At 43.7% G+C, this 27,097-nt stretch overlaps 1 protein-coding gene across 23 annotated transcripts in view; it reads right to left on the reverse strand.

Annotated features, from left to right (window-relative positions):
* Positions 1–27,097, reverse strand: part of EPB41L3 (erythrocyte membrane protein band 4.1 like 3) — a 262,411-nt gene that overhangs the window by 168,823 nt on the left and 66,491 nt on the right. For 20 of the 23 annotated variants that reach the window (XM_083187602.1, XM_083187595.1, XM_083187593.1 and 17 more), the window contains exon 1: positions 5,932–6,088. The exons of 2 other annotated variants lie outside the window; for them this stretch is intronic. The gene's annotated coding sequence lies outside the window, so the exon portion shown is untranslated. Of the gene's footprint in view, positions 1–5,201; positions 5,488–5,931; positions 6,089–27,097 lie in introns of those variants that run through there. One more of the 23 variants, XM_083187581.1, reaches the window with a different exon arrangement.

The following is a 27,097-nucleotide window of genomic DNA, read 5'->3' on the forward strand; positions in this document are numbered from 1 at the left end:
GTGGCGGATTAAATGACTGCCCGTTACACTGCAATACCCGACTGCACATATATAAATAAATCATAAATCGAATCCCCAATATGTATACAGGAAGAGGAGATATCTATAGTAATAACTGTTTCCTCTATTAATCTACTCATTTATTTCAACGTATGCAAGAAAACTGTATCGGAACAATTACATATACACATTCACAGTTGATTTCTGGTATGTGATAATAAAAGCTGTTACAGAGTCAGTGGCCCTTATTCAGGTTCATTCATTCCCATGCCTGTTTGTGCAGTGGAGCGATGCTTGCAACTGCGCATGCGCATAGTCAGTTATGCGCATGTGCAGCAACTGTGTGCGAGCGGCCACAGCCAATAGACTATTTTCTGGTGCTTGCACACATCAGTGCAGGCGGGGGGCATGGGTTTGAGGGCCAGGGGATTCGTCCATAGGAACGCCCAGCATTTCATGGTAATTCTCCAATGACGTGGGTGCGGGGGGCGGGCATCTGACAGCTGCCCGCCCGCTTCCCATACAGGTACTTGCAGATGTAAGACACCAAAAAGGTGTCTTACATTTGCAAGCTCTTGAAAAATCATTTGATGGTCCGCAAATGGATGAGTATGCAACTCATCCATTTGCATGCCTGCGGGTAATAGCGCTGTGCGAGGGGTAGTGGGGGTGGGGGGCTGTTCGTGCGGCAACTGGTGGACTGGCAAACCTGCGACATTGGCACACTTGTGAGTCAACCTGAATAAGGGCCAGTGTGTGTATGCTTTCCCTGGTGCTATATAATGAATGTCTTATCTAAAAAAAAAAATAAAGCCTATCCTAATAAATGTCATTTGGATTCATTTAAAGGTTATCTAAAGAACGAAAGCCAAAACACAAATCAGATTACGTTTTTTTTCCCGGAATTTACCAGCATGAAAATAGAAAATAGAGGACAATAAATCATTGTGAAGAACTATGACTGTGTAGTTTTCAATGAAATAAGTCCCTCCTATCTGTAATCTAATACATCAGTCATACAGTAGGTTCCTCTGTTAGCTGTCAAAGATCAACTCCTGATAGAAGACAACAGAAATACACCAGGCTGCACACACGGTGCAATTTTGGCTTGACTAGATAGTTAAAATTGTTAACCCTGCATGCGATGACGATTCACAGCCCTGCGAGGTCGGTATCGCAAGTAGAGATAGTATCTCCAGGCAAGACAATTTTGACTATATCTGTGTACAGTGTATTTGGCCATAGGCCAAATAGCACATAATCGAAATTGAAAGTTAAGATAGTCAAAACTGGCACTGAGCTAGAATCGCACTATGGGGGTCATTCTGGATGGCTTGCTAAGCATCGGTATTTTGCTGCTTAGCAAGCCTTCTAACGAAGCCCACCAGACATGTAAATGCCTTGCCCCCCTGTCGCCCAGCAAATATCCCCGCCACTTAGCGAATGGATGTTTTGCAAAAACATCCATACACACGGTAGCGTGTGGGGCCGAAATCATTTTGATGGTTGGCGATCATCAAATGATTTCTACCCTGCTCACAAATCTAAGTCAGTCTGACAGACTTGCGGCATCCGGATCCGAGAACTGGGCAGGCGGCTGACATCTTTTGACCTCAGCTACCCTCCCCAGCAGGCAGTTTCCTGCATGCGTTCGCATGGGGACGCCCAGCGTTTTCCTGGGTGCACCCAGTATTTTCATTGCGAATACCCCCTGCCCACCCTGTGGGGGAACCACGCAGATTATGTGAAGACGCCCACACAGAAGCCCTGCACATGCACATATGAGACTATTGCCGACAATGCATGTCAACATGGATAATAGGATGACACAAACAAAAGGTTGACTTATGAATAGGTCGACATGAGTTTCACAAATGTTTTTCTTTCATTTTTTTACTATTCCATACTTTACCATTTACATGGACTATGAATGGGAACAGTAAGGAGGCCATTCTTGTTGAGTCAACTAAACGCCACATTCAGCCCACACGAACGTCCACCCCCTCGCATGGACAATATCACCCACACGCATGCGAATGGATGTTTCAAAGCCTTGCGAGTGGTGCAGAAACCATTTGATGGTCGCTGACCATCGAATGGTTTCTAAAGCGCTCGCAAATCTAAGTCACTCGCTGGTGATTCATATTTGCAACATCCTTGTACATGAACAGGGCGGGCAGCTGACATCCGGTGATGTCAGCTGCCTGCCCCTGGCACCCACGTCACGGACGAACAACCATGGGAACACCCAGCGTTTTCATGGGGACGCCCAATGCCCCCCGCCCGCACTGCTCCGTGAGAATGGGCTGGCGACTAAGCAAGTCGCCATGTCCATTCGCATAGATGGCCTGCACATGCGCATAAGTGAAAAAGCCCGCCACCATCACTCCCTGTTGGGGAGTATGAACCAGAATGACCTCCTAAGTGTGCCAAGTGCAGCGGTAGAGGAGCAAGACACCGGTCCCCAAGCATGGTGAGCAAAGCAAGATATGTGAGAGTACACATACACCAATTGGGGGGCCAAAGGTACAAATTGACTTTAAAAAAGTTTTAAAAAATTCATGTTGACTTTTACATGTGCTGGACACTTCTGTGTCTGCCTTTTGCTTGTGTTGAATTTTTGCAGAGCTTTCGGGGTCAACCTAGACACTGTCGACCCTATGATCCACATTTATTTCACACTGATACGGAAGCAGTGTAAAGCAGCTATTGTACGCGAGTTGGATGACTTGTATTCTTACTACACATACTGTATGTCTAAGCCACAGTGCACATGTGCAGTGGGTAATCTGTGATACAGCAGCCAATAAGGGACTGGTCGCAACGTGAGTGACAGAAAGACAGGCTAGTAGTTGGAAATGGGGAGTGGTCACATAAATGCTAAATGCAGGTGTGTCATGGCCGTTCAGGCGGCATTTTCTGGGCGTGCATAAATTACCAGCAGCGATCTCATTCGCTACTGGAGAGCTCTCTGAATCCAAGGACAGAAGCTCAACCTACGCCTCTACAGAGGCCCTCAAGTGTTGCAACAATGGTAAGTATGTACCAGCAATTATATACTGTCGGACAGAAGTGAGCATCCCTACGCTCAGGTTACCATATAACTACAACAGTTAGCAAAAGCAATTGCAAGAACCACCCCATCCGAATCAGGCACACGGTTTTAATGTCTTGTAATTTCTAATTACTTGTAGATCAATAAATAGTGCACAAAGGTGATTCACTGTGTAATGGGTAGTATTCAATTCTGTTTAAAACCTTAATACAGAATAACAATTTTGATGAAAACCTGTACAATACAAACCAAAGTGAAACGTTACCTTATAAAATCACAATAGACAGTAGCTTAATCATATTTGATCTAAGATTGGATCAGCACCAATACAAATCTTTTTTAATTAGGATACAGATACAAAATGATGATATAGGTTTAATGGAACCTCCAATTGTAGTTAAGTGATGGTAACTTAGTCAAAACCTGTGTACATTAACAATATAATAGAGCACAATGGATCATTAATATTGCAAAATGCCACTCATCTGCATGAGCTATTAAGACACAAAGTGGAGACATGTCATTTGGAGGAGGGCCCTGGGTATAGCAGTAAGGAATGGCAGTCTGCTGAGCTCTGCACTGATTTAGATACATTTGTATACCGTAGAATAAAAGTAAAGTTATGTAGCAAGCTTATTAATATGCATTTGTCTGTATATATTACCATTAGACAATGAAAGAGAGAAAAGTTGAGGACACAATCTGGTTAGACTACATACCACATAATTAACAACGAAGATATTAAAATAACATATTTGTAAAAAAATATATATACAACTTATTCTATCGGATCAAAATATGTCTGAATCCAACATAATATTGTGAACATTGTGACTGTACAATTTTTTTAATTTTTCTTCCGATCCAGCAGACAATGTCATTCTCATAGCAAAACCATTTGCTGCAATGGCCAATATGGGGCCAGTCACATTCACTTAGCCAGAGATGTGAAATCATACAGAAGATCCAGACAGTCACAAAGTGCCCCACCCTTAACTCCTTGTGCTGTAATGATGTCACACAGCCAATGCCATATCAGAGACCACACCATTATCAGTACACCCTGCAACACACCTTGCCTAAGATCTCTGTCTGGAACAGTCAATGTACAGTATATATATATATGCAATATCATCTGTAATACAAAATAATAATTCAACACAAGACAATCGAGACCAAGGGATATTTTACAAAGGGTGTGGCATTCCGCACAGCATTTCAGTCAATAAGACACAGAAAACTTTTACTATCCAGTCTATAACCTTGACACTTTCTCAACTAGTTAAGAGTAATTCCACCTATGAACACATATCGTACAGATGTACATTTCCACAATCTTCTACTACTCTTATTTACAGGTATTACAACAAGGTTACTATTTAGAGGCACAAATACTGCCACTGTAAACATAAGGTTCCACCGCTGGTTCTGAAACATTTCCAAGTCAAAATTTGGTGTTTAAGTAAATAGAAACACATTTGTAAAAAATAATAATATCATTGTTGTTATAATTACTGGTTTAGAATTAGAATGTGGTTCATATAAAAGACAATTTATCATGTGTCCTTAAATGAGTTAGGTTAATGGTCTCAAGAGTCCACAGGAGCTGGGGAGGGGCTGCGAACGTCAAAATGAATGGGGGTATGCTTCAAGGTTCAACATAGGCGAAGCGGGCGTTATGTTAAATCATACCACTGGGCTCTGACCCTGAGCACTAAGCTGTCATCTAAACTTGTAAATACCCTAATTACAATTTCCACTACAGCAATGATGAAAACGTATGCAGGATTCAGAAACAGAAAAGAAAAAAGACAAAGTATACAAAACCAAACAGAACCAGCGAATATTATACTGCACAGTCCAACCTTGGAATCAGAAAGAGGGTAACATCATAGGTTTTGAGTGAAAAGTCATCAGTCACACATAAGAAATAATATCAGTGCAATACTTATAGCATAAGAGGATATCCAACCTAGTACTAGTATGTGTTAACTTTGACAGTTCATGCAATTTTAGAAGTCATTCTCCCTCACATAGGACAACCCAGAAAATACTCACATAACACAAAATAGCTATTTAAACACCACCCTTTCCTATTGCTCACAGTCCAGCTGTGCATAATGGAAGCCATATGTCCTTTACTCACACTGAGCAGCGAGGTCCTGAGAAGAGGAGCTAGCAGGGAACTGATGGGGTCCTGGAGGATATGTTAGTAAGGATGCCAATAGCTATAGAGCCAGGAAGCTCTGGTACTGCAGAGGTCCAGATCTCTAATTTACTATATCACCACACCCACCGCATTGCAGAACCCACGGGCTGGGGGGGTTCACAAGCTGGAGCTCAGGCACAGAAATCACTAAATAAATAAATACGAAGCAAAGCCCACGCCTCAGTGTGCAGTGACCCACGGTGTGACCCTCTTATCATCCCCCATTACTGGTAGGCGCATCCCAGCAGCAGGCACCCAGAGGGCAGGTAAGTCCACCCCTGGCTGGCTCATCCCCCGCAGCTATAGATACTGTACACTGATGCCATTCATTCTTCTGCATGCATCTCCCCTGCACTGCGCCCCCTGCTCTGCGCAGAAAGGAGGTAATCTGATAACACCATCTTATTTATTGCTGCAAAGTGATCATCACCCTCAGTGGCAGCATATGTAGCACAGATCACACAGCACTCCCTGCCCATCCGCTGCACCAGGGGGACATCACCCTGCCTGCAGAACAATGGCGCCTCGGGGAGAACTATATGTACAATCATGCAAAAAAAAAAAGGTCCCATATTGCTGCTGCGGCTCGGGCACGGCATGCACTGGTGGTGATGGGCATGTGGAGTGCCCTACAGAGAGTGGAGTCATGCATGTAGAGATGACATACCTCGGAGTCAGCACTGTGACCAGAGCCGGGCGAGCTCGCTGGCTGAGATCGGGTCACCAGGCAGGGTGTGCAGCCACGCGTCAGCTGCACAGTACAAGTTGCCCGGCCCAGCAGCACACACAGCAGACCAGCTGCAAAAGCAGCAGCCCCCACTCTAGACAGTACGCGTCCCCCTCTACTGCGCGCCGGAGCCAATAGCAACGCACAGAGATGCTCTAGCCCCGCCCATAGAACGAAAAGTCCACCAATGACAGCAGCGTGAGTGAGCCAGTAGACAAATGACTGGCATATACAGGCAGAAAGGGGTAACATTATATAGACTGCTATGTACTCTCCACACTACACGCTCAGGAGTTAAAAAAAAAAAAAGTGCAATTCATCATAATGACTTTATAATGTCTTAAAATATTTTAAACAATGTGCATTGAATGAACACATTCTGTATATAATCCATGCAATTAAACCATACAGTATATGTCATAAACCCGCTGATTGATGTGCTCACACACATGCTTACTGTAGGTACTCCCTATGCTGCTTTATGGCTAGTTTACAGTGAGTCTGGCATACAGTATGTGATAATCACACAAACTAAGTACAGTTATTTAAGATATGATTTCACATGTGTTAAAATGAAACAGACACCTATAAAGCGGCCAGACATGAATACTCTACAGTTGCCTTTCAGATACTGTAACTGGACAGGTACTGTGTATACAAGAAATAAATGCATTTAAACCACTTTAAACTTTTGCCTTAATAATAATGCTTTTACACCAAAATCCCAGGTCAGATCCCGTATTAGGAACACAGTTCCAATCTGAGACAGACCTAAGCTTCACCCCATTTACACTGCAGTGCCAAACCAGGATATTCACAGGTGGGCATCAATCACACTGTACACGGGTGCAGTGTCTTGAAGGCCAGTGCTTGGAGATGACATCATCTCCCCGACCCGGGATATTCCCAGGTGGGCACCAATCACACTGCACACAGGTGCAGTGTCTTGAAGGCCGAAGCTTGGAGATGACATCATCTCCCCGACCCAGGATATTCCCAGGTGGGCACCAATCACACTGCACACGGGTTGCAGGCCGATGAAGGCCGATGCTTGGAGATGAGGTCTTGAAGGCCGATGCTTGGAGATGACATCATCTCCCCGCCCCGTATATTCCCAGGTGGGCACCAATCACACTGCACACGGGTGCAGTGTCTTGAAGGACGATGCTTGGAGATGACATCGTCTCCCCGACTCGGGATATTCCCAGGTGGGCACCAATCACACTGCACATGGGTGCAGTTTCTTGAAAGCCGGCGTTTGAAGATGACATCATCTCCAAGCAACGGAAAAACCACCGTCTGGGTACCCCGCAGCGTCTACATCACGCTGGGGGCAAGCCCAGCATTAGGGAAAGCTGCTGCTGGGCTGCCCCCAGCCTCTGTCTGTTTGGTGAATGGATGCCGCACACAGGCATCCATCCATTCACCTCCTCCCTGGCACCACTACTGTCTGCATAGCAGGGCAGACAGCAGCAGAGGCTGTGTGTGCCCTGTCACAACCTCCGGACTGACCGCAGGTATGGGTAAATAGGTCCCTGGTTGGATGGGACCCGTTTAAACTGCCCCTGAACACGGGTCTTCAACTGCAACATTTTATGGGAGGATTGCAGCGTCTTTGGACCTGGGTTATTTTTAAGGGAGCCACTTATACTTAGGGTCAACCTGGCAATAACCTGGGGAATTAGTTTATGTAAAAGGGGTATAGGGAGCCTACATATCAGACATCTCTGTCCGGCTAATTTCTGCATGATCATTATATTAATTAAAACTACAATTTATCAAGCTTATAAGGTGGGAGATACCATAGAGGTATAGACAATGGTAGGCTGTCATTAACCTCATTGCCATGTTATTGTATTTGTGCTATTTATCAAGTACTTATGGTGTGTACACATGGTCAGATGTGCCTTAAGATCCTATCCACGATCTGATCAGATAGGATCGTGGATAGGATCTTAAGGCACATCCGATTTGCATCCTATCTTGACTATATAGTGCAGATCTGCACTACACAGACAAGGCAGCCAAGACTTTCTGGCTTTCGATACGTGAACGCGCATCGGGATCGGGATCGCAAGGGTTAAAACCCTTGCGATCTTCATCCGATGTTGATCCGATGTTGACTATATCGTCAACATCGGAAAGGAAATCGTACCGTGTGTACACAGCATAAGAGCTAGTCTTCAATAGTCAATGCCATTTACAGATGAAGATAGCATGCTTTTAGTGCTCAAACCCATGGCCTCAGGTTTGATTCCCACAATGGCCCTAACTGTGCGGAGTTTGTACACTCTCCTCATGCTTGTGTGTGTTTCCTCCAGGTACTCTGGTTTCCTCCCATAATCCAAACATATACTGGTAGGTTAATTGGCTCCAGGTAAAAAAAATAACCCCTGTGTGTTAGTGCAGAGGTTCTCAAACTCAGTCCTCAGGACACCACACAGTGCATGTTTTGCAGGTCTCTTCACAAAATCACAAGTGAAATAATGAGCTCCACCTGTGGATCTTTTAAAGTGTGTCAATGAGTAATGAGTGCACCTGTGGGACACAGTTAACCAGCAATTTATGTACGATAGATTTTATAAAGAAAAAGTTATAAAAACTATTATTTATTCATTTATTACATGGGGCAATATGATTTATATAGTTATTACATTATGGTACATACATAAATTAATGATATGCGGTATCTGTACTGTATTCATTTCTTTAACTTTTTTTACATTTACTTGTATTTACTATTTCCCTGCTATCTCTAGTCTATTATTAATACCCCTTTTATAAATAAACTCCATATTTATCCAATCAACTCTCTATCCAACCAAAAGGTGCAGACTTTCAACCAAAAATATTTGATTCTAGGCAGATCAGGACTGGGTTAGGGAGAATCAAGATGAAATCTGAGTGCAGGGCCACCATCAGGAGAATACAGGCAGTATACGTGTAAGGAGCCCTAGTTGGCCGGAGGGCCTATCAGTGCCAAGAATCTTGATCACCAGCTAATTCTGAGTGTGGTACCACTATTGCAGTTTTAGAGAGAGCTGTGATGGACTAAGCACCTAGGTCAAGAACAGCCATGCAGCCACATCGTGGATGCGCTTCAAGTTTATGGAAGCTGGCTGTCCACTCCACTGTAACCAGCCACCATTTGTATCAAATCTTTTTTTTTTTTTTTTTTACTTTTTTTGTAACACCTAAACCATTGAAGTGATTGTTGCCCATTAATGTCTTCTTCATGTATACAGTACTAACATACACTTACCACAATTATCTGATAGGTCATTTACCATGCTTACTACACATACTTACTACACAGAATGTGGAAAGTCTGAAGGCATGTGGGGCGAGCTCTGAGACACGCCTGTAATTTGGAGTCTAGGTTTTAGCTTGTGCTTGCTCCACATAACAGGCTATGGGGGGTATTCAATCCCAGGTCACGACTGTCGATCCGTCCCAACAGCCGTGACCCTGGCCCATTTTCGTTTTGCTCGACCGCATATCGCCAGACGGGATTCAATATCCCACCTGGCAATAGTCGAAAAGGGGGCCTGCCCGCGTAAACGGCCGTGGATGGTTAAAATTCGCCCGTGATTCCAACAATTCACGGCTGTTATCGACAAAACGGGCCAGACAGCTTTTAACCCCTTCCTGACACAGCCAGTTTTTGCCTTCCTGACAGAGCCCTTTTTTTCAAATCTGACATGTATCACTTAAGTGGGGATAACTTTTTTTTGCTTTTACTTATCCCAGTGATTTTGAGATTGTTTTCTCGTGACACATTGTACTTCAAATTAGTGGTAAATTTGGGTCGATACAGTCTGTGTTTTTTTGTGAAAAATACCAAAATGTCGTAAAAAAATGGAAAATTTAGCGATTTGCAAAATGTTAAATTTTCTGCTTGTGAGACAAATAATCATACCACTCAAAATAGTTAATAACTAACATAGACCATATGTCTACTTTATGTTTCCATCATTATTTCAACTTCCTTTTAATTTTTTGGACACTAGGAGGCTTACAATATGAATAGCAAATTCTCAAATTTTCAAGAAAATTTCAAACACTGATTTTTTTAGGGACCAGTTCAGTTCTGATGTGACTTTGAGGGACTTGTATGTGAGACACCCCCATAAATGATGCCATTTCAAAAACTGCACCCCTCACAGTATTCAAAACAGCATTTTGGAAGTTTGTTAACCCTTTAGGTGTTTCACAGGAATTAAAACAAAGTGTAGGTGAAATTTCAAAATTTCATTTTTTTTGCAGATTTGCAATTTTAATACATTTTTTCTAAGGAACACAGTAGATTTTACTAGAGAAATGTGACTAAAAATTGATTCCCCCAATTCTTTTGTTTTCATAAATATCCTATATGTGGCCCTAGTGTGCACGTTGACCAAACCACAGGCTTCATAATAGAAGGAGCACCTACTTGATTTTGGAGCCTCCTTTTTATGAGATTATTTTTTAGGCACCATGTAGGTTTCTAGGCACCATAAGAAGCTAAAATTTAGGAACCCCCCCACAAGTGACCCCATTTTGCAAACTACACCCCTCAGGGAATTCATCTAGGGGTATAGTGTACATTTCAAACCCCCAGGGGTTTCACCAATTGTGGTACAACTGGGCAGTGAAAATGAAAAATTAAATTTTTTACACAAAAATGCAGTTCTGGCTCAAAATTTTTCATTTTCACAAGGAATGAAGGAGACAAAGCACCCCAAAATCTGTGCCCCAATTTCTCCCGAGTACGGCAATGCCTCACATGTGACCAAAAAATACCATTTGGGTGCATGGCAGGACTCAGAAGGGAAGGAGTGATATTTGGATTTTGCAGCTCAGATTCTGGTGGAATGTTGGTGGGTGCTATGTCGCATTAGCAAGACCCCCCAAGCACCAATACAGTGGAACCCCCCCACAAGTGACCCCATTTTGCAAACTACACCCCTCAGGGAATTCATCTAGGGGTATAGTGTACATTTCAAACCCCCAGGGGTTTCACCAATTTTGATACAACTGGGCAGTGAAAATGAAAAATTACATTTTTTTACACAAAAATGCAGTTCTGGCTCAAAATTTGTCATTTTCAGAAGGTATGAAGGAGAAAAAGCACCCCAAAATCTGTGCCCCAATTTCTCCCGAGTACGGCAATGCCTCACATGTGACCAAAAAATACCATTTGGGTGCATGGCAGGACTCAGAAGGGAAGGAGTGATTTTTGGATTTTGCAGCTCAGATTCTGGTGGAATGTTGGTGGGTGCTATGTCGCATTAGCAAGACCCCCCAAGCACCAATACAGTGGAACCCCCCCACAAGTGACCCCATTTTGCAAACTACACCCCTCAGGGAATTCATCTAGGGGTATAGTGTACATTTCAAACCCCCAGGGGTTTCACCAATTTTGATACAACTGGGCAGTGAAAATGAAAAATTACATTTTTTTACACAAAAATGCAGTTCTGGCTCAAAATTTTTAATTTTCAGAAGGTATGAAGGAGAAAAAGCACCCCAAAATCTGTGCCCCAATTTCTCCCGAGTATGGCAATGCCTCACATGTGACCAAAAAATACCAGTTGGGTGCATGGCAGGACTCAGAAGGGAAGGAGTGATTTTTGGATTTTGCGGCTCAGATTCTGGTGGAATGAATGGTGGGTGCTATGTGGCATTAGCAAGACCCCCAAAGCACGGTGAAATGATGAACCTAATAATCCATAGATGTGTGGTATATTTTAAAACACTCCTTTATACATAGGCCGGGTTTGTCGGGGCAAGTGTCACACTGGAAAATAGTTTGCTTTCTTATTCCCTTTTTATAGCAAACTTTGCACCTTTTTTGTGTCCTGCCCTTTTTTCCAGTGGAGGGGATTTCATCAGGAAAATGCTGCCCTGGTACAATACGGGGGCCAGTACTAGAAGTACTGGGGCCCTCTGCCTGCTGGTTCCCAAATATTAGGCCCTTTATGACTTCCTCTTGAAAGTGCATAAATGTCCCCCTCTGGCTGGTAGAACGGAATAGCACGTAAGCGTTATACAGTGCCATCTGGATGATATACACGGCCAGCTTCTTGTACCAGATTTTTGTTTTCCGCAGGGCACTGTACGGCTTCAGTACCTGATCTGAAAGATCCACTCCGCCCATGTACCTATTGTAATCTAGGATACAATTAGGTTTTGAGGTGTGGGTACTGGTACCTCGTACAGGGATGGAGGTGGTACTGTCTCCATGAATTGTTGTCAGTATAAGGACATCCCTCTTGTCCTTATATTTGACCAACAACATATTTTCGGTGCATATTCCCCTGCTTTCACCCCTTCTCATTACTTGGGCAATGTGCGTTTTTGGGAGGCCTCTTTGGTTCTTGCGCACAGTACCGCAAGCTGCTGTACCTCTTGAACCAAGGCCTTAAACAGGGGGATGCTAGTGTAAAAGTTATCCACATAGAGGTGATAACCTTTATCCAGGAAGGGGTGCACTAAATCCCAGACAATTTTTCCACTAACACCTACGAGGGAGGGGGGGCATTCTGGCGGTTCAATTCTTGAATCCTTCCCTTCATATACCCTAAACCTGTGGGTGTACCCTGAGGTGCTTTCACACAGCTTATACATTTTTATGCCATACCTTGCCCTCTTACTGGGAAGGTACTGGCGGAATTTAACCCTTCCTTTAAAATGTATAAGGGACTCGTCTATGCAAATGAATTTATCTGGGATGTACATCTCAGCAAATTTGGCGCTGAAATGATCAATGACCGGCCTGACTTTAAATAGCCGGTCAAAGGTGGGATCATCTCTGGGTGGGCACTGTGCATTATCGTTGTAATGCAAAAATTTAAGGATTAACTCAAAACGAGTCCGGGTCATGGCCATACGGTAAAGTGGGGTGCTGTACAGAACATCTGTACTCCAATATTGCCTAATTTCTGGCTTTTTTACTATGCCCATATGAAACACCAGACCCCAAAACGTCATCATCTCTACTGCATCTACAGGGGTCCACCTAGCAAATGATGACGTGGGGTTTTGAGCAATAAACTGCTGGGCATATAAATTAGTTTGGTCCACCATTAAATTTATAAAATCATCAGAGAAAAATAATTTGAAAAAGTCAATTTCTCTGAGACCTGTGGAATCAAATTGGATTCCTGGGATGGCCAAAAACTCAGGAACCTGGGGCTCAAAATTGTCTGGTGGTGGGGTCCATACGAGATCAATTATTGGGGGGGGGGGGGGTCTCAGCTGCTCTACGGGGGCGTCTTTGAGGGGGTCCCTCATCACTAGAGGAGGAAGAGGAGCTTAAGATGAATCCTTCAAATTCCCCGCTTGCCTCACTGGCTGTGTCAGAGTCAGAGGCAAGCATGGCATATGCCTCCTCCGCTGAATACATTTTTCTGGATGACTGGGATGACATTTGGGATGCCATTTTTATTTTTGTGTTTCTGGTAGTGAAATGTTTCAACACGTGTATAGTGTGGGGGGGTACAAACTTTATTTCAACACGGGGGGTATGTAGTGTGTAGTGTGTATGTAGTGCAGAAAAAAAAATACTTTATACAGGAATTTGATCCCAATAAAAAAAAAAAAAATTGAAGGGGTTAAAAAAAAAAAAAAAAAAAGGTCCTGCGCCAAAAATTGAGCACAGATGTTGGTCAGTAACGTCCGTCACTGAACAGCGCTCAAAGGCAACAGGAATTTGATCAAAAAAAAAAAAATAGATCAACCCTGTGCCGAAAAAGCTGATCAGTGATGTACGTCACTGATCAGCGCACAGTGGCCACAGGACACCCACAAAATCACAGTGTGTGCAAAAAAAAAATTAAAAAAAGACCCCACAGCACCCTCAAAAAAAAAAAAAAAGGTGATCAGTGATGCGACACTGATTACCAGTGAGGGGCAGCAGGTGCGCAACCTTTGGTGCAACTGACAGTGCAACTGGCAGCAACTGACAGGTATATATAAAAAAAAAAACCCTGCACCCCCAAAAAGTTGCTGATCAGCACAGATATACTGATCAGCACAAAAGGGGGGGTAGCAGACACAAAATATAGCACTCTCTATCACTCTCTGTCACTATCTCTCTCTATCTCTCTATCTCTCACTATCTATCACTATCTATCACTCTATGACACTGCAGCAGCAGCACTGACAGTTATATATATATAAAAAAAAAACCTGCACCCCCAAAAAGGGGGGGTAGCAGACACAAAATATAGCACTCTCTATCACTCTCTGTCACTATCTCTCTCTATCTCTCTATCTCTCACTATCTATCACTATCTATCACTCTATGACACTGCAGCAGCAGCACTGACAGTTATATATATAAAAAAAAAACCTGCACCCCCAAAAAGGGGGGGTAGCAGACACAAAATATAGCACTCTCTATCACTATCTCTCTCTATCTCTCACTATCTATCACTATCTATCACTCTATGACACTGCAGCAGCAGCACTGACAGTTATATATATATATATATATAAAAAAAAACCTGCACCCCCAAAAAGGGGGGGTAGCAGACACAAAATATAGCACTCTCTGTCACTATCTCTCTCTATCTCTCTCTATCTCTCTATCACACTGCAGCAGCAGCAGGAAGTCACAAGAAGTCAGATCCAGGAAGCATCCAGCACGCTACAAGCAGTGATCAGGTGATCAGGTGATCAGGTAAGTATTTTGCAAGGATCAGGTCAGTATATCACGGCAGCTAGGTACGGTGACCGCACTGCACGCAATTCCAGACCGGAATGGCGTCTGCAGTGCAGTCACCGTTAGTTTAAATCACCCTCCATGGCTGTGATTGGTCCGTCGGTCCGGCGAACCAATCACGGCCTTTGGGGGCGGGTGGGGTGACACCAGTGTCACCCTTACACCCCGTGGTGATTGGTGCTGTACTTTACAGCACCAATCACCACCGATCCCTGTGTCACCGGCGAACGTTATTCGCCGGTACACAGAAAACGCTGTAATTGGCTGTTCACATTTGAACAGCCAATCACAGCGATCGCCGACGGGGGGGAGGCATCGCCACCCCCCCTGGGCATGCAGGGACATGTCTGCTGTCAGGGACAGCAGACATGTTTAAACTGTCACCGCGTCTATAGACGCGGTGACAGTTAAATGGCATGACGTACATTTATGCCATGTGTCGGGAAGTACATCCCGGCCATGACGTAAATGTACGTCAAATGTCGGGAAGGGGTTAAAGCACGTTCTTTCAATCTGCCTCTTCAATGCTGTCGGGCAAGACTGCACTGAATAGGCGCCGGCTGCTATTTCCCCAGTCTGAAATAGCGGCAGGGATAGAATACCCCTTTAAACCGCATAATAATTCTGTTTTCAGCAATACACTTCAGAAAAAAATAGTTTACTATTAAATGCTGTGATATATCACTTGAGTAAATGAAATAGCTCCATAAATGCCTCTTTCAGACATTGATTTGACTGCACCACAATAAAGGTGATGATGCACTTTTACATCTTATTTGCATCATAGATGCAGAGAAATACCACTGAAAGCGTACTACAGACACTTGGCTGCAACAGGAACTAGTCTTAAACACTTACAGTCACAGATGAGGCTCAACTAAACTTGGCATGATAAAAGCAAGTGTCCACTGCACGATAGCACTTTGTATACAGATTGGACTCATTTGCACACAGATGTATAAATGTCACACATCATATTGGTAATTTAGCAAAGTAGTTTTGTTGCATCTGTTATGTATTTATTACCAGTTATATACTGTTTATAGCGCACACATATTCTGCAGCACTTTACAGACAATATTTGAACATTTACATTAGTCCCTGCCCCAGTGGAGCTTACAATATATAGGGCCAGATGTACTAAGCTTGAAAAGTGATAAAATGGAGAGTGATTATCACTATAGTGCAAATCCAGAAAATACTGGTAATATCCAGTTGAGAAGTGAATACTCTGTTCACAATCACTAATTAACCACTTGAGTGGTATGCCCAGAGATTTTTCCGGTCTCAGCTGCGCTGCCACAGCGTGCTGTCCCGGAAAATCTCCGGCCATACCACTAATATGCAATAGGTGCGCGCCAGTGGTGTCCAGGTGTGCACCACTGGCGCAGCACCTCTACAGCACACCCCCGTGACCAGCTCCAGTCCCCCCAGTACCTTTGCTCTGGCGATCGGTACGCCGGAGCTTCCCTGGCCCGCCCAGCACTAGCCAGCACCAGCCATTTTACAGTGACGTCGGCGGCAGGCTCGGGAATGGTCAGCCAGGCTCGGGGGACTCGTAAGCACTCAGGCACCCGAGTCCTCCCGAACATCCCCCAGCCTGCCGCCGACCTCACTGCTAAATGTGACAGGAGGCTTAGGCAGGGAGGAGAGAGGCAGCAAGGAAGCTCCGGCGTACTAACGCCGGAGCAGAGGCGAGGGGGGGGGGGCTGCTTCTAGCTTTCTGTGGTGGGTTTTGCTGGGGCAGGATAAACCTGCCCTGGTAGGTTTGTCCTGCCTCAGCAAAACCCACCACTCAAGGGGTTAATAGAGCAGCAGTAGTAATAATTAAGAAACATATAGATCATTAGAGTACACAGCTGATGTGTTCACTTTGAGAAGAAATCCATTATGGAAATATCTGTCATTAATCAGGGATTCTAGACAATCACAGATGGAATTCACCAAAACACTGTAAAAGCATCTGACAGAATATACTTTTAACAACAGAAGCAACACTAAATGCCCCATATCCACTAGTGCGATTTGGGCCCTTTTCATTAGATTCCGAGGCATCAGGCCCAGGAATCAAATGAAAAGGACCCAAATTGCATGTGTTTAACCTCCAATTCAGATCTGACGCGTGATACCGTGCGCATTGGATCAGAGCCGGAGATCGTCACTGCTGCACAAAGGATCAATCGGATCCCACATCCAGGAAAATCGCATACGATATATCCTATGCAAAAGGACCACATACAAATGACAATCAACCATTTGCTGCCAAAAACTGGAAAATAGACAAAAACCGTCAATCAGACAAAGTGAATAATCTGTGATGTAACCAATTTGTCTAAACAACTGTTTTTGTCCATTTTCCAGTGTTTTTGAGCAAATAATCGATTGTCACCTGTGCCCCTACATTATGAGATTTTCATTCCAACCAGCCAGATTGGACATAGTCTGGTAGATAATTGTATAGTTTATGCCCAGCTTAACATTAAGGTTTAACTAAATTTAAGTTGCAGAAACTTTGTCGTATTGTTCTTCTCATCCTAACAATAAGGACAATTTTCACCAATATCTGATCTGCACAAAATCAATTTTCTTCAAGTAACCCATTTTCAGCAAAACCACACTGAATTTGCATCTGTCCACCCATAATGAGAATGAGGTGTCACAGAAAAAGTGGGAAATATGGTCCGATTAATGCAGGGCTGGGCAACACCGGCCCTCCAGATGTTGATGAACTACACATCCCAGGATGCTTTGCATTAGTTTTGCTATGTGGCCATGCTGAAACTGATGCAAGGCATACTGGGATGTGTAGTTCATCAACATTTGGAGGGCCGGTGTTGCCCAGCCCTGGATTAATTGGAATGGTCGCATACTACAGAATAACGGGAGATTGTGGACAAGATGGCCACTCCTGCCAGATCGACCATTTTATTTGTGGGTAAGATTTTCCAAATTTATCGGAGAAACAATCATTTGTACACACTATGGGCCAGATGTACTAAGCTTGAAAACTGATAAAATGGAGAGTGATAAAGTGCCAGCCACAAAAAAAAAACAATAGGTCAATATACAGTAGGTGGTCTATTTTCCTTCATACAACAGGTTCACATATATATTATATATTAGATAGATAGATAGATAGATAGATAGATAGATAGATAGATAGATAGATAGATAGATAGATAGATAGATAGATAAGATATATCGGTACTTGTTTCCTAGAACGGCCACAACGATTTAGATCGTTGTGGTCGTAAGATAAAAAATCGGATCGATCGCATCGCATGCGATTTGGTCGCATGCGATGCGACCGATCCGACCGACCGATTTTTCACCCGATTTTTTTTTTTTTTTCACATGATTATTTTCAATTGCCCCCCCAAATGTTACTAAGTGGGCTAGACCCCACGATAGACGTCAACCCGAAGCGTGGCGAGCGCAGCAAGCCCGCGAGGGGCGGCGGTGCGCGTCCTCCGACCTTTTCATTCCCCTACTATCCACTAGGGCGTGGAGTGAGAATAGAATAGTGTGGCGAGCGCAGCGAGCCACCGAGCCCGAAGCGTGGCGAGCGCAGCGAGCCCCGCGAGGGGACGCGTATAACTTCACAGGTATACGCGTCCGCTCGCCACGCTTCGGGCTCGGTGGCTCGCTGCGCTCGCCACACTATTCTATTCTCACTCCACGCCCTAGTGGATAGTAGGGGAATGAAAAGGTCGGAGGACGCGCACCGCTGCCCCTCGCGGGCTCGCTGCGCTCGCCACGCTTCGGGTTGACGTCTATCGTGGGGTCATGGCGGGCACATAAAAAATGTGAAATGGGTCATATTGGCCCATTTCACCTTTTTTATCATTTTTCCCTATGTGAGATGGACTTAATCAAGCCCATCTCATCTTGTGCCATTATAATGGCACAAGACCGACCGATTTCAATGTTAAAAGATTTTTTAACATTGAAGTCTATGGAAAAATCGGGTCAATCGGTCGGTCGCATCGCGGCCGATTTTAATTGGTCGCGACCGACCGATTGACCCGATTTCTGTCAATCAAAGGGAAAAAATTGTAAAAAATCGGCCACATCGTGAGGATCGTGTCCCTTAATTAAGAGCCACGATCACTCACGATTGTGGCCGTTCTAGGAAACAAGTACCGATATATCATTTTATTAATATAAGCATATTAAATAAGTATACCTTACATTGTGCTATGTCATGTCAGCAGACACAGTTGATCTCTGACATTTTTTCTAAAAATCAGAGACCTCTAATATGGTTAATAAAGGGGCAGACTAGATGGACCAAATATTTCTTATCTGCCCTCAAATTTTATGTTTCTATCAATGCTGAGTGACATCTCAAAAGCTAAAGTGAAGTCACATCATGTGGCATTTTACCATTGCGGTCTATCTATTTTGAATCTATTTGGGTGTAGCTATACACAGCCATTTCCACAATACAAAAAAAATAAGAAAAGTAGATTTGAGGTGCATACACACTGGGCGGTTTTGGCCAGCGTGTATGCAGTGCGACTATATGAAAATCGCTTATTGCATACACACTGAGCAATTTTTGCCGGGCCAATCGATTTTTATGGGGGGGAGGCTTTCCATAGCAGGATGCTATGGAAAGCCGTCCACTCAGCTGGCAATACTGTACCAGCAGATTACCGCGTCCGCTGGTGATGAGTTGGGAGTGAGCATCAACATTCATCATTGGGGCATACACACTGGGCGGTTTTGAGCTGAAAGCAGCTCAAAACACCAAAAGTGGTCAGCTCAAAAATTGCCCAGTGCGTATGGGCTGTTAGTCCACAGAAAATGAGTGATGCATAGAAGGGAGGTTTCTCAATCAATGCATTAGTCCATCACAGGTGCATGGTGGAGAGGGGTGGCTTTAATCTAGACAAGAAACATACAACACATATTCCACCAGCTGTAAAAGACCAGCATAACCACTATAACCTCTAGGAGGAGAAAACTAGTCTAATCACTAATTAAATACAGGACTCATGTAATTACTGACAGTAAACTTCGCTGTAAACGGGATGCAGTTAAAATCCCGGCGGTCGGGATCCCGGCGTTCAGAATCCCGACGCCGGAATCCCGACCGCCGAAATGCCGACACATTCTCCCTCCTGGGGTGTCCACGACACCCCTGGAGGGAGAATAAATTAGTGTGCCGAGCGTAGCGAGGCACCGGGCCCGCTGCGTGGCGAGCGCAGCGAGCCCGCAAGGGGGGGCGATCCACGTCCCCCCCTTGTCGGCATTTCGGCTGTCGGGATTCCGGCGTCGGGATTCTGAACGCCGGGATCCCGACCGCCGGGATTCAATACTGAATCCCTGTAAACATAGTGGAACATAATAACAGTAAAGTAAAGTGGATCAATGCAGTAAGGGAAACATAGTGGTACAGTGTCCTTGTAGAAACGGTCTTGATGTACAATGCATATCCAGAAGTAGGAGGAGGAAGTAGAAAGGAGTTGGAGGAGATGGGGCAGCAGAAAAAGTCCAGTGCTAAAAGTAACAGGGCTTGTATAATCATGACATGGAAGCTGGGGAACTGGAGTTGGAGTGACATCATTATAATGATCATGGGTGATGATATTTATAATGGGAAGAAATTGGGGGCCCTATTATATGGTGCTTGATATATTTTATTTTATGCTGCAAATACTTTTCTTAAATATCCTTATTCAGTATTATTTAAGTTTGAGCGATCTCACTAGATTGCTTAGAAAATGCCCCTACATCGCTCTGTGTGTGTATATATCGATAGCGCTGCGTGGCCTCGCGCGCAGCTATCGCCACGGCGATTAATAACTAGCATTCTGGATTAATCTAGTTAATGGCCTGGGGTCGTTGGGGTCAGGGATGGTGCTCTCCGTGGAGATTGCTCAGCACACAGTGCTGACACATTGCTGTGTGCGTAGCATTTTTGCTGAACGATCTAGCATTGCTCAGTAGTGTCTAGGCCCCATTACATTTCAACACTTGCATCATCACTTACCTTATCAAAGAATATGTCACTCATTTACAATTGCATCGGCAGGCTGTTATTCTTCGTAGAGAATTTTTCTAATTGGACATATAATCTTATTGTTCTTTGTTATTGTTGAGAATTGTGTCAATAAAGAAGAGCTGTGTGTCAGAATGACAGCCTCCTGCTAGGAAAATGAATGCTTGAACTTTGCTAAACATGTACTTTGCAAAAGAAGCTTTGTCTTGGCTTAGATATCTTTGTTACAGGGGGCCATTATCCCTTAATTATCTATTATTTTGTTGTCACTTCCTTCCTAAAGAGGATCCCTGTTGTTGTATTTGTTCTTCTTCAACAACACACATACATGAGAATACAATCTGTGTTTTTATCTCAAAATGCCACCGCAGACTGCATATTACTTATTTTATTGTTTCTTTTTATAACGCTTATGTTTTATGCACATACCGACATTCACCCATATATATATATACAGATTATAAGCTTGCAAGCAGGGCCTTACTACCATTTTGAATGTCTGTGACTACCCAGTTTGTTTTATCACTGATTCCATTTGTAAAGACGCAATGGAGTTTGCTGCGCTATAAAAGAACCTGTAAATAATTAATAAACAGTACAGATATGTATACACCCCCTCTAAGTGCCTGGCAGTTGGTTATAATGCTAGGGCTAGGAAGGGACTGTGTCATTTAGTCTACTTAAAATTTGAATACAGCAGAAGGGGTCTGTAGGAGATAAGACGTCTACAATTAGCATTAGCGAGGATAACGCGTATGCCTAATTGTACTTTCCCGTGGGTCGTATGCAACATCTTCTAGTTGACGATACTGCATGGCCAATCCGAAGGTATGGTATGCAAACCGCTGTAGTGTAAAGAAGGACAGAGCAAGATGTTCATAACATCACGATACACGTATTTTGTGCGCACAAAATATATGCTATGGTCCAGGGTGAAGGATAATCACAGTACCTATCGGCACGATTGCTGGTATTGCAGATGTTTACCCAGTTTAGGGCCTGATTATGATTTCAGAGTGTACAAAAAAAAAATCAAGTAACTGTGAACTTGGGTTAAACGAAGTTGCACTGCAGGTGGGGCAGATGTAACATGCAGAGAGATTAGATTTGGGGGGTTTGTATCCAAATTAAAATCTAAAATCTAAATTACAGTGTAGAAAAAAAGCTGTCTAACATTTGTGGGCTACAAGCAAAAGTAGCCAGTATTTACCATGCACAACGTTTTTTTTTTTTTACATGGCTATACAGTATGTTTTGTTTCAGATACACGGGCTGGTTTAGTGAAGTGAAAAAGTTGTCGGTGGTAACGGAGTAGCCGGGTCAGCTCCTAACTCTCAATTTTTCAAACTGTAACAACATGTAACTAGACAGTTAGGACCTACTTGGTTGGTACGTTATCACTGGCTACATTATCCCTTCACCAGGCTTAATAAAGCTGCCCTATTTACTTACTGTTTTTGCTACCAAATCAGAATCAAGGCCTTAATTCGCTGATACTGACCAAAGGGCCTGATTCATAGATGTACACAACGCTGGTGTTTTTGCAGTTGAACAATTATAATGACGACTGCACATGTGTCACAGTCACACTGCACACACACCAAGGTACCTTAGCAATGCAGTTCCCGCACCTATTCTGCGCACTGTTCGAAGCACAGCCCTATCTTCGTGAAAAATCAAAAACGGAGACTTGCATAACAAAGCTCCTAATTCTGAAACACGCCTCGCCGAAGCAATAGCCAACAAGAAAGTCAGTTTCCAAGACACAAATTTAAGGTCAGCCAACCTTAAAGGTTCAAAGTAGGATTCTGTAAGACTGACAAAACCAACGACAAATCCAAAGGCGATAACAAAACTTTTTTCATCCTTGTTTCAGCGCCATAGCCTTGGAGAGAAATGGCGCCAGCACAAGGAGCAGGAAAAGACCAAGTCCCCTGTTGCAGTGGGGGAGGAAGCGAAAAAGTGCCCTTTTCTTCCATCCGCCGTGTCCCCTAGTGTTTCTCCTACCTCCAGTGCCTCCCCTCCTCTGTGGGATCACTTGGAGTCATCCAGCAAAGCTGGACTCCTGTAATAGGCTTCACCTCCCTGGCCGGGAATTCATCCTATAAGCCCGTCCAAGTTGGCACCCACCACCACGGGGGTCCATCCCCTACGATCCCCCCCTAAAGCAGGGAGCCGGTTCTGGACCCCCTAGAGCCTAGGAAACCTCTCTTTTAGCAAAGGTAAGCACTGTGCAGAGGGAGCAGCCCGCTTCCCTCTGCACACAGAGTGCTGACAGGACGTGCTCTGCTGCGCTATCAGTGTGAGGGAACTTCTAAAAGAAGTAACACACTGGCCATAAAAACCTGCACTAACTAGTAAATTAATAAAATAAAAAAATTCCTAGCTATTCTATCCAGAAAAAATCCAAAAGAAATTGCTGCAGCCTGTCAGCAGAGCACCCACTCCTGTGGGCACCTAAAACAAACTGAAGTATCCTGGGATGCAGAAGGGAGGAGCCTGCTATCAAAAGAAATCAGCCTTTGCTCCTGCGGACCCTCCTACATCCCAAGGTTAGCTGTGTCACCAGGATGGATGAAAAAGAAAATATACTGGAAGCTTAATTGACTGTACATGTGGCAGGGTACATAGAGCTCCACTGGGACAGGGACTGATGTGAACATCCAAACATTCTTTGTGCTGCAGAATATGTGTGCACTGTATTAATAACTGGTAGTAAATAAGGTACTTGTTTCCTAGCACGGCCACACCGATTTCCATCGGGGTGGTCATCTCGGAAAAATTGCGTCGGTCGCATCGCATGCGACCAAATCGCATGCGATGCGACCGATGCGACCGACCCGATTTTTAAATTAAATCAAATGTGAATAGGGTCCCTGGGATTCAATGTAAACTATTCCCTAGACCCCCAATTTTACACCCTGAACCCCACGCCACGATTGACGCCAACCCGATGTGTGGCGAGCGCAGCGAGCCCGCGAGGGGCGGTGGTGCGCGTCCTCCGACCTTTTCATTCCCCTACTATCCACGTCGGCGTGGAGTTGAGAATATAAAGTGTGGCGAGCGCAGCGAGCCACCGTGCCCGAAGCGTGGCGAGCCCCGCGAGGGGACGCGTATAACTTCACAGGTATACGCGTCCGCTCGCCACACTTTATATTCTCAACTCCATGCCGACGTGGATAGTAGGGGAATGAAAAGGTCGGAGGACGCGCACCGCTGCCCCTCGCGGGCTCGCTGCGCTCGCCGCGCTTCGGGTTCGCGTCAATCGTGGGGTGACAACGGGGCCATATATAATGTGAAATGGGTCATATTGGCCCATTTCACATTGTTTCCTATGTGAGATGGACTTAATCAAGTCCATCTCATCTTGTGCCATTATAATGGCACAATACCGACGCGATGCTCCCGATTTCAATGTTAAAAATTATTTTAACATTGAAGCCTATGGAAAAATCGTGGGCATCGCATCGGGGGCAAGGTTAATGGTCGCGACCGACGCGATGCCCGCGATTTCGCCTTTGCCGGCAAAATGAACCTGATTTAAAAGGAAATCGGGTCCATCGCGGGCATCGTGTACCTTAACTTTAAGGTACATGATGCCCGCGATTGTGGCCGTGCTAGGAAACAAGTACAAATAATAACAAATTTGCAGCTGCAAATGCATGAACCCAGTGGTTTCCAAACTTTCTTGAATCACTTTTTTTCTCACAGCACGCCTAAGATAAATGTTTTTCATTTATAAAAAGTAAATTGTGCTTACCAGTCATCCTTATGTAGGGTACACACCAGAACAATTTGTCCTCAATTCGCCCAATTTCAATACAATCTCGACCAACTGTATGTAAATTGGGCATGTTTTGGATTTGATTCCGATCCGATGCGCGTCCCCACTGGTCATTTGGTTGTTTTGCAGATCCTACCTGATGCAGTCAGGATTTGAAAATGACCCCTTCAACTGGGTACAGATCAGGATCGGAATCGGATGCAGATGATGAGCAGATCGCGTGCTTCAGCAGATTGTGTGACCATCATATGGTTGTGTAATGATCTGCTCACGATCGAAATCGTTCTGGTGTGTACCCAGCATTAGGGTCAGTTATGTGGTGGTGTACAGTTGTGCTTCTGATTGGCCGTGTGTTTTATGACTGGCAGCCATTAGCACTGGTGCCTATCACTTTGACCATAATAAACTTAATTTGATCCTAGAACACCAACCAACCCGAGGCCTAGACAAACAGTTTTGCACAGAAATTAGTACAAAGTAGCAGGGTAAGCATAACAATGTGTAAGGCGGGTCACTGGTATATAGTACATCACTAAACTTAACTTCATACCAATTCCTTTGCAACAAACAAACACAAATACCAGTTCAGTATTTAGTACAGTAAAACACAAAATACAGGAAAAAGTACTCAAGCATGGGACTCCCAACCCATGATGGAACTTCTAAGTCACGCCAAGATGTCTCATACCATACGCCACAAAACGGATCGGTGTATGAAGACACATCTGTAGATTGTACTGTAGCAATAACTCAAAATGCCATCTGTCAAAATGTAGGCTGCATACAGTATTTAACTGTGTGGCTGCTGGAGAGGATATGCAACTATTTATTATCTATTAAAAGTTTCCTTATAAAGTGCAGCAGGATCCGTTGCGCTTTACAATTAGAAATAGGGATAAAATAAATTGCAAAGTTACAGACTGCCAAATGGTAGGAGGGCCCTGCTTGCAAGATTACAATCTATAGAACCAGGGTTTTCTAAATATGTAGACTCAGTGCTTTTTTTCCCAATAGTACTCAACATTACAAAATACTGACACTCTTATGCCTCATGCTTAAAGGTCCATGCACACTAGAAGATTATCTTTCCAATCTGGCTGCTTGGAATGAAAATCTGGAAATTTTTGGAAACAAATTACAATCAACCATTTGCTCCCAAAAGTCTGCATAAATGAAAACAAAATGATGAGATATGGTACCCATCTGCAAACATTGTTAGAAAGGTAAATGACCATATACCAGTAAATGCAAGGGGCCTTTTTTTCATTTCCTGATTAATATATTGGATGGTTATATCCGTTACATTTTTTTGGTTACATCCGTTACAAATACATTCCTTTAAATATGGTCAATAAGAAAAACTTTGCTGAAAATTGTACTAAAACAATCTGTGTGGTTAATGCTTTATTGTTAAAAAGTAGGGACAAAATATTTGTTGTAGTTACAGAGAAATCAGATATGTATTTTATTTCAGAAATTACCATGTCCTATCCTGGTTACATCCATTACATTTAAACAATGAATAGATTTACAGCAGACAACAATGGTGAGGCCTGTTCACACTTCATATTTTTATTCACCAGTGGTAGATACAATTGTGGTAAAATTTGCTTCTTTATGTGCATTTTAAATTTGAAGCAATCCAGATGTTTTCCATAAACATTGTATCTGAGAGTTACATCCGTTCCTTTGGAATTTCCCTTAACTAAATTTGTCTGAATTACTATTTTTTAGATTCCCTACCACATATACACGTACACACATTTATTCTAGGGCTAATTTTGTTGGAAGCCAATAACCCTACCAGTATATTTTTGTATTGTGGGAGGAAACCAGAGTACCCGGAGTCATCCCTCGCAGGCAGGCATGGGGAGAATATACAAACGCCACACAGTTAGGGAATCTAACCCAAGACCTCAGTAATGCTAATCCTTACACTGTCCGTGCTGCCCCTGGCCATAACGTGTTGGGCCCATAACATGTTTTTGAATGGATTTCATATGTACCTGCTACGTACCAGATGTTTGTTTGAATTTAAATGCAAACAGTGACCTTTTCTCTTTTATGTAATAGCCTCTGAAACAGCCTTGAATTGAAAGGATCAGGAGCTCTTCCTGACACTCTTCTGGATGTGGTGCACCAACAGTTGATATCCGCAGTTAATAAATATCTATGATGCAATCTCCACAAATAGGTAAATATAATGATGCCCATAAAAAAATGGGTACCGGCAGAGATGGAAAATCAATGCTCCTAGTGAAAAGATAAACCTGCCATTTTACTTGGTGTATTATTTTTCTCTAAACACCACAACATAGAAAGATATAGGACTCAATATGGCACTGGATTACCTCACTAATAGTAACCTGCAGTGCTGAAAGCCTAAAATACTTCAGTTTAATGGACAATGCCATCTCCCTAAAATTCTAAATGACAACTAAACAGAGTTGTAGATGCTGAAAGCCACAATTGCTAAATCAATTCAGAGAACGTATCCAAACAGATCTCTATTTTCCCTCCAGGACACCATCTGCTGCTCAGTGGGAAATCACTGACTACTGATTGATCAGTATTAAACAATCATGCAGACAGCTTAGGAAATACAAAC

Source organism: Crinia signifera, chromosome 5 (genome assembly GCF_055691185.1).
Source record: "Crinia signifera chromosome 5, ASM5569118v1, whole genome shotgun sequence".
NCBI lineage: Eukaryota > Metazoa > Chordata > Amphibia > Anura > Myobatrachidae > Crinia > Crinia signifera.